The 7,654-nt window shown below is 37.0% G+C and overlaps 1 protein-coding gene across 1 annotated transcript in view; it reads left to right on the top strand.

Annotated features, from left to right (window-relative positions):
• The window catches only part of LOC118339813 (collagen alpha-1(VIII) chain-like), an 18,831-nt gene that overhangs the window by 6,488 nt on the left and 4,689 nt on the right, over nucleotides 1–7,654 (top strand). Inside the window, exon 2 of the mRNA XM_035677579.1 lies at nucleotides 5,601–5,783. The gene's annotated coding sequence lies outside the window, so the exon portion shown is untranslated. The remainder of the gene's footprint in view (nucleotides 1–5,600; nucleotides 5,784–7,654) is intronic.

Below are 7,654 nucleotides of genomic sequence, written 5' to 3' on the forward strand. Positions count from 1 at the left end.
TGTGTGTGTGTGTGTTTGTTTCACACTGTGCTGAACATGTATTTTGCATTATTTTGAAAGTACTGCTGTTGAAAATATTGAAAGGGCTTATTGTTTGCCAAATACTGGCATGTAAAAATACAGGGTTGTAGCAACAGTTGATGAAAAAAAATACTAGTAATATAGAGCCAGTACAAGAGGACATCTGTGTTGTTCTTGGGTTTGCTATAGCTTAGGTGATACAGAGGTTCAGCCATTCATTTTAGGGGTTGGTGGTTCAATCTCACAGCCATTTGGTCCAATGTGAATGGGAATAATTCGAACAGAAGTGTATGCCAAATTAATGTAATGTAATATTTGCAAATAATACAAAGCAGAAGTTAAGTTTGTATTAACTTAGTTTTTCCCTGAACAGATTTGTTTGTTTTTCTGATGATTGGAACCCAGTTACAGTTACAATAGTGCATCAATAATTATAATCCAATATACATTATTCTGAAATGGGCCATTCTCCATAATGAGTGCTTACTTTTATAAGTTCTTCTGAATGACTTCCTTGTTCCAGAGTATTTCTTCACTGTGGTATTACAACCTTTACTTCAGTTGATTACTTCATCCATCACTGTTAATTAAAATAATTATGGTATAATTAGTGAATATTTGTCATTTCATCATCAAATTATCAAACTTGCAAATATTAGATCTCTAAGTTATGCTAGTTAGTTATTCTGCTAGCTAGTTATGGCAACTTTTCAACCATCAGCAACAACCGCAATCCTGGCTGGCAAGCTAATGTTAGCTTGTAAGAGTGGATCCATTTTCATGTTACTGTACTCAAAATGTAAATGTTACGTACGAATGCCTTTCAATTTGGTGATATTTGTTATTTTGTTATGATGTAAATAATATACATAACACTTACATGAATCAAAGTATAGTAAAATACTTTGGTCACATTAAAGATTAAAGAGGTGTCTTCATTTACAGCAGGTATGACAGTGTTTTGAACCCTGTCCTGCAGTGTTGTCCTCTCTCTTTGGAAAAAAAAGACCCTCAGCAATCTGTTTAAAACACAAAAGCCAGGCCTGACCACAAGCAATTGGGATTGGCACCCGTATCTGTAAGCAATGACATGCCTTCGTTCCTCTTCGTTTGTTTATCGAGCAGGAGAGTCCCCCATCTGGAATCGGTCAGGAGAGGAACACAGAGGAGAAATGGAAATTTGATTATTTTCAAAGGCAAGCTGGAGGTGATAAAAGACTTGTGGCTCATCACCAAGTGGAGCCGACTGTGGTTGTAACTGTTGGCAAAGAGGTTCAGAGGAACCAGCATCCATTCTGGGGCAGGCAATCTTTGTTGCATGGGATTGTCATCAAGCGAGTGGTATGGAGGTGTCTGAAGAGTTTTCATCAAAGTCGAGTTCATGCGCACAATAAAAACGCAAAGAAGAAATAAGCAAGAAAGTTGTTAACCCCATTTAGTCTCATGCAGTGAAGTTACACACTGCAACTAACTGAACACTGCTTGCGTCTGTATTTGACGACCTGGGAGTGCGAACAGGCTATGAAGTGTGTAGGAGAAACTAAGGTGGTTCAACAGAAGTAAACACTTCTCAGAAAGTCTGGAAACCTTCTCCAGTTAAATGAAAATAAATGTTATCTGGTCCGTACACACTCAGACTACAGACTACAGATCTGCAGCCATAAACCTCTGATTTGATATACAAGATGAAATAAAGTCTTTCATATGTTATGTTGATGTCAAAAAGGTCATACATTCTTTATTATCATCATGCTCAGCTAGTTAGCAATACTCTAGGAAGAAAAAATACCCCTAAAATGTTTAAAATGATAATTGGGGTTTTTAGTAGTAAGTAGTAAGTAAAAACTTTTACTCTGTTGTTTTACTGACCCAATTCTGATGTTTTTACTCATATTAAACTGGTAAACCACGAAAAACATACAGCTCCTGAGATGTCCCCATGTGTTTGGGCTGCATGTATTAAAACAAAATCTTAGAAGATTCAATTTTCATTTACAATTTTTGTCTAATTGTCTCTGATCAGTCTCCAACACCATGTGAATGCCTAAACTTCAGTGCCTTGATGATATCCCAGACTAAACTCTCCAGCAAATTCTGGTAAGAGTTATTTTGTCAGACCGTGAAAGATCAGAAATGACGTGGAATTTCTCCTCCACAGGGGTTTTACTTTAAATAGCTCAATAAATCCGGCCCCATCATCACTACATCGTCTGATCAATAAGTTACAATTGAAAGTTCATGGTTGTGCTACAACAGAATATTACCTGTTAAAGAACCGCAAAAGGCATATTTAACTACCTGACCCCAAGCCAGACATGGATGATTTGGCTAAACACCTTTATTTGTTGCGTTGAAACAATTTGCCATACAGAATACTCAAAGCTAAACATACAGAGAGTGTAATGTCCTCATAATTCAATACTTTTCCCAGTTTCAGCCTGTGGTCCAGACAATTGCCTTCCCATTACACTGTCTGGAAACCAAAAGATGACTGATGATATGGACTTTCTGTAATCAAAGCCTCTCTCTTCAAAGTAATTGGTAGCTACATTGGAGTAAATAGCATTTTTGCTTTCACATGAAAGAAGCATTCAGGCATAATGTTCCAATGGAAATATTAAAGTACAAATACCACAAGATTGATCCAGTTTTTTTGACCACTGTTATTTAAAAAACAAGCACCATGTTTGTGTATGTGATACCGCAACCAAGCTGAGACTCTCCATTGGCCGCTGGACACAATAACACATGTTCTTAAAGGATGAGTGTTTAGAGAGTTTGTGTTATGCTGTTGACTCAGTTCTGCAGTTGCAGAATGATGTATGTGCAGAGTTTGACACTAGAGGGATGTTTTTTCACATTCAAAAGTTACTCTGTACTCATTAAAAAACTGATTTTTAAGGGGTCAGTCTTGGTGGAATTGCATCTGACTCACCTTCAGTTTTTACCATATGTGGGGCGAATATGATATTGTAGCCCTGGGTTTTGGCTCTTAGGCTGTACACAAGCCACCATATCTTATAAGTGAAGACCGTCTGGGATATAAACACTTTTTATTGTTACTGTTTTTGTGTGGACCCAAGACTAGTGACCACTTTATGGAAGCTAATCAGGATCCAGTTTAAGAATAAAAAATGAAGTTGAAGTTCTACCAAAAGCTGCATCCAACTTCCTAAATGAGCTCTGTTACTCATGTAGCTCATCCAGTAAATGGAGTAGGATGTGTTTTTGTCTGCTGTGTCTCTGTATGCCATGAAGACTGACGTATCCTTGGAGGTTGGAGGGAAACATGTGTTTCAAAGCACCGGCCTGTCCTCTTTGTTTTGCTGACTTATTGTAGTCTCATTTCTTCGCCAAGCATATGTTCCTCCTTTATCTGCAGAGAATTTGTTGCATTGTGGGAGTACAAGAGGGTTTTGACAACAGCGATGATCAGTTCAACATCCCCATGTGGGAAATCATGTTCAATTTAAAAGATCAATACTTGAGGATCAATCCCTTGTGGATTTATATTTGAAAAAGATGTTTAACAAATTTGCTCCAGCACTTGGGAAACACATAAAAACACTATTTAGTCTGAAATACTTATAGGACCGAGTTTTAGTCAGTTGACAAGCTGTTTTCAATTAAACTTTCAGATTGTAACTTTTCAGTGCAGGAGCAGATTTGGAGAAATGTTCTCGGGGTGGCCAGAGGGTGGTATGCAGACTTTAAGGGGTTGCGGAAATATATGCTGATTTAATTAATGTCTTAAATCTGTCAACGAACTGGAGTGGCAAAGCATGCCACCCCTCTATGTTAGCCCCTGTTTCATTATCCCATTTTTCTTGTCCTTTCGCTAAGCCCTCCCACATTTCTTGGCCTTTTTACAGCCAGTTAGTACTTTAGATCCGATGCATGCAAACTATTCCATATAGAGCTGCGTGGCTGCAAGTTTCTGTTCCAACCAACCAGCACATGAAGACTGAAATCAGTTGATTAAATGAGTCAAGCCGGGTGTGCTCCTGCAGCCACGCGGCCTTGTGTGGAATAGTTTAGACATGCCAGTCAAATCTAGTAGTACTAACTGTTTGGACGTGCATTTCAGTAGTTTAAAAAGTAGCGAAGGAATTGCATTATTTCTGTATTATTTTTGATTCATTTAATTTAATTAATTAAATTAACTAATGGTCTTATGCTAGCTTGTTTTGGAGTTAAGCCCTCCCTTTTTAAAGGAGCCCTGCAAGATGTGCAAGATAGAAAAAATATTTTAAAAATCTATATCTAATTACAGTCATATAAAATCAATCAAACAAGGCATACATAAAAAAATAGAATTTAGCTTATATATGAATACAAATAAGGAACAAAAAACAGTGAAAGAAAGTCCAAGTAATAATAATAAATTAAAGATATATAAAAATAAAAAATGAAATGGGACTACTACCGTGTTAAAAATGTTTTTAAAATGTAATAATATAATATACTGTATTACGTCATACACATTCTGTATGTGTCTGTGCTGCCAACCTTAAATTCTCAAACTTCAAAAATACTTTATGGACATTTTCATTAACACAGGAACTATAGAGGAATGATTACTTCATCCTGTAATGTTAAATCCATATTCGGCTGCTGTGGTTATGAAGTTGACAAACAGTGAAATAGATCAGAGGTCACAGAGTGTAGAGACTTTACAATGTTCAGGCTCTGTCCATGGTGCTGGATTTATACATCATATACAGCTTCTTTCACTTTGAGAGTACGTTCAGTCAGATGTGTGATTAATAATGATAGTCTTTCATTTGAAGTTTTGCCTTTTTAAGACAGAGTCTACATAGTCCCCTTTAGTGTAGTTTTCTTGACATTATGTATATGAATGTATTTTTACTGTATGATTTAACACTTGCTATGATGTCCAATACTGAAAACTGAACTAAGAAAAAATTCCCATATGACTTAAATTATAAAACTTATATTCTGCTCCTTTTTATTTATCTTATTTTATTCACGTTAATCTGTTTTTCATTTCCATATGCATACACATATTATTGTGTGTATATCTTGTAAATATATGTATAGTTATTCACTTATTTATTTATTTGTGTCTTTTTACACTGGATTATGTAGTGTACACACCTCTAAAGAGTATTGGGGATTTGTCTGCAGTGTGTGCTGCAGTAGATAGGGGACTGAAGAGAGGATTATGTTGTTGGTTGTCAACTGGAAAGTGAAAATGATGTTAGATATATAGATCATTTGTAACTGCAGAAAGAAAAAACACCAGATAAGTTAAACACTGTAGCCTAAGACTTCCCAATTCTGTGTGACCAGTATAAAAGCAGAGGGTTTTTCATACTGATACTTAGCTCTGAGACAGGTTGCAAAGATACAGTTTTATGATTTCACTGTTCTGTTACATTTATTTTTAATACCCTCGTTCCTACATTCCTCAAGGAAAGAGGCGTGTCTCAGCATAACTTTATCAAGGCCAAAATATGTCTACCAGGTGGACATTGCAGCTTAGTGTTACAAACCCCAGGCCTCTGCGAAAGGTCACCACCTGACATTCATCCAACCTGACATTCATATTTTCACAGATCCCAGCAGGACTGCAGCTAACACCTGGCTGGATCCTGTGCATGGCCACCGTCCCACTCATGCCTTGGAAAAGACCCAGAAAAGCGGCGTAAAGAGAGGGGAAGTGGAGGAGAAACCAGAGAAAAGAGGCACCGTCCAGAGGGAGAGACGACCTTCAGTTTGAGAGGAGGAAAAATCAGAAAGTAAGAGAATTTGTTGTTTTGCTTGGTGGCTGTAAACTGATGAATGAACACTGCACTCAATACAAATCAAATCAAATAAAAAAGATGAATCGCATGTCAAGCTCTGTTTTGAACATTAACATTAATATCTACTATTTGAATTTGAAATATTGTACAAAAATGTAATCAATTGGGATATTTTAACGGCAACCAGTAACAGTTATTGGATTAAGGCTTATATTTATTGATTTATGTAGGTACCCATGGGGTTGATGGTAAACTAGGAATTGCAACAACATCACAAAAGTACAGTAAATATGACATTTGATATGATATGATTGATTATGAGGGCAGCTATACATTTAGAAATGCTGAAGTGACCAGACTTAAATCCCACCCACAAACCCAAACACCAAAGGAATACTCAAGTAAAGCCACCATCCAACTCTGTACAATTTTCTGAGAATATACCAAAAACATTTTTTAGCAATAAAATCTCAATAAAGTACGATCTAAGTAATACACAGATTAGGAAATGTGTGCTAAAAATATTCTGCAGTTAACATATTCAGACATTACTTAGCTTGCTTTTTTTTAAGATAATTGCTCAGAATGTAAGCAAGTCTTATTTCCATTATTTCGGCTCTCCAAAAACTTTGATCTCTTTGAATACCAAATACCACAGCAGAGGAAAACATACATTCACCCATCGCCGTTTATTTTTGCACCGTGCTCTTGGCAGCACTTAAGCAATCTCTTTAGCACAGACATGTTTAAAGGATTAAGGATTATGTTCAAAAGTGACCATGTCCCCTGTGGGGCCTCTTAATTACAATATAGGATTTAGCAGCATGTGCTCTGTGTAATTCACCTCAAGGATATGAGACTCTGGCTTTTACACAGTATGTTTGAAAAGATGTGTAAACAAGAGGAAGTAAGGACGAGAGGGAGACTGACCAAAGTCAGGCAACGGAGGGGTTTTTGTTTCTTTTTTGGTTTGACCACAGTGGTTCTCATAAGAGCCGCTGTGTTGGCTTTTGAAATTATTTCTTGACTCAGCTGCAAGATGGAAGAGCACAGCCTGCTGGTCTAACATGAATGCTGGTTCTCTGCTTTAATGGCAGAGTGTTACATACTACAGGCTGCAGGACGATGAGCTTGAGTGACTTCAAGTGGTGAGAGAAGGAACATCAGTGACCATTTAAAGGGGCACTGCACCTATTTTACAATTTAACGTCAGTTTACTAGTCGTGACAAGTTCAGTTTTCTTTTTTTTTCTTTTTAATCCTTATTGATTCACAGTCAAATTTAAACAATATAACAACATATAAACAAGTTTAAAGAACAAAAACTGGACACAGTGCAAATTCAGTTACCTTAAGAGCTGTTTATCTACAGAAGGAGTGGGTCCTTTTCCATAGAAGCTGCCATGTAGAACTGACACTGGCTCTAGATAAGGCCTATCATGTTTTTGTGAGTTTTGTGGCCACCGTAGTTTCTCCTACACACCTGGAAGGCTGAGCTGTATTCTAATGGTTGCAACCTGAAACTTCACATCTAGATCTGTGTACTGGTCGTTCAAAGTCAGGATATCTTGGCTTCTGCTGCTTTGATTTTCTTTCAAGTCTCCTGGAGCAACCTTTTAAATACAGGACTCTGGGTGTTGCTATGCTAACGAGCACAAGTGCCAACAATTAAATACAATTACACAGAATTAGGAGAACACTCAAAGTTCACTCAAAAACACTCAAATTAGATGCTGAAAACCTCTGACAGTATTTCTCAATATGTGGGGTTGCACAGTGAATGCTTAACGAGACCACAGACCTCCACCCATTTTATTTTTAATCTTGATTTATTATTTAAAGAATTGGTCTTCTCTTTGGGTACTG

Source organism: Morone saxatilis, unplaced genomic scaffold (assembly GCF_004916995.1).
Source record: "Morone saxatilis isolate NCDOM2014 unplaced genomic scaffold, NCSU_SB_2.0 Contig6, whole genome shotgun sequence".
In the NCBI taxonomy this organism is placed as follows: domain Eukaryota; kingdom Metazoa; phylum Chordata; class Actinopteri; family Moronidae; genus Morone; species Morone saxatilis.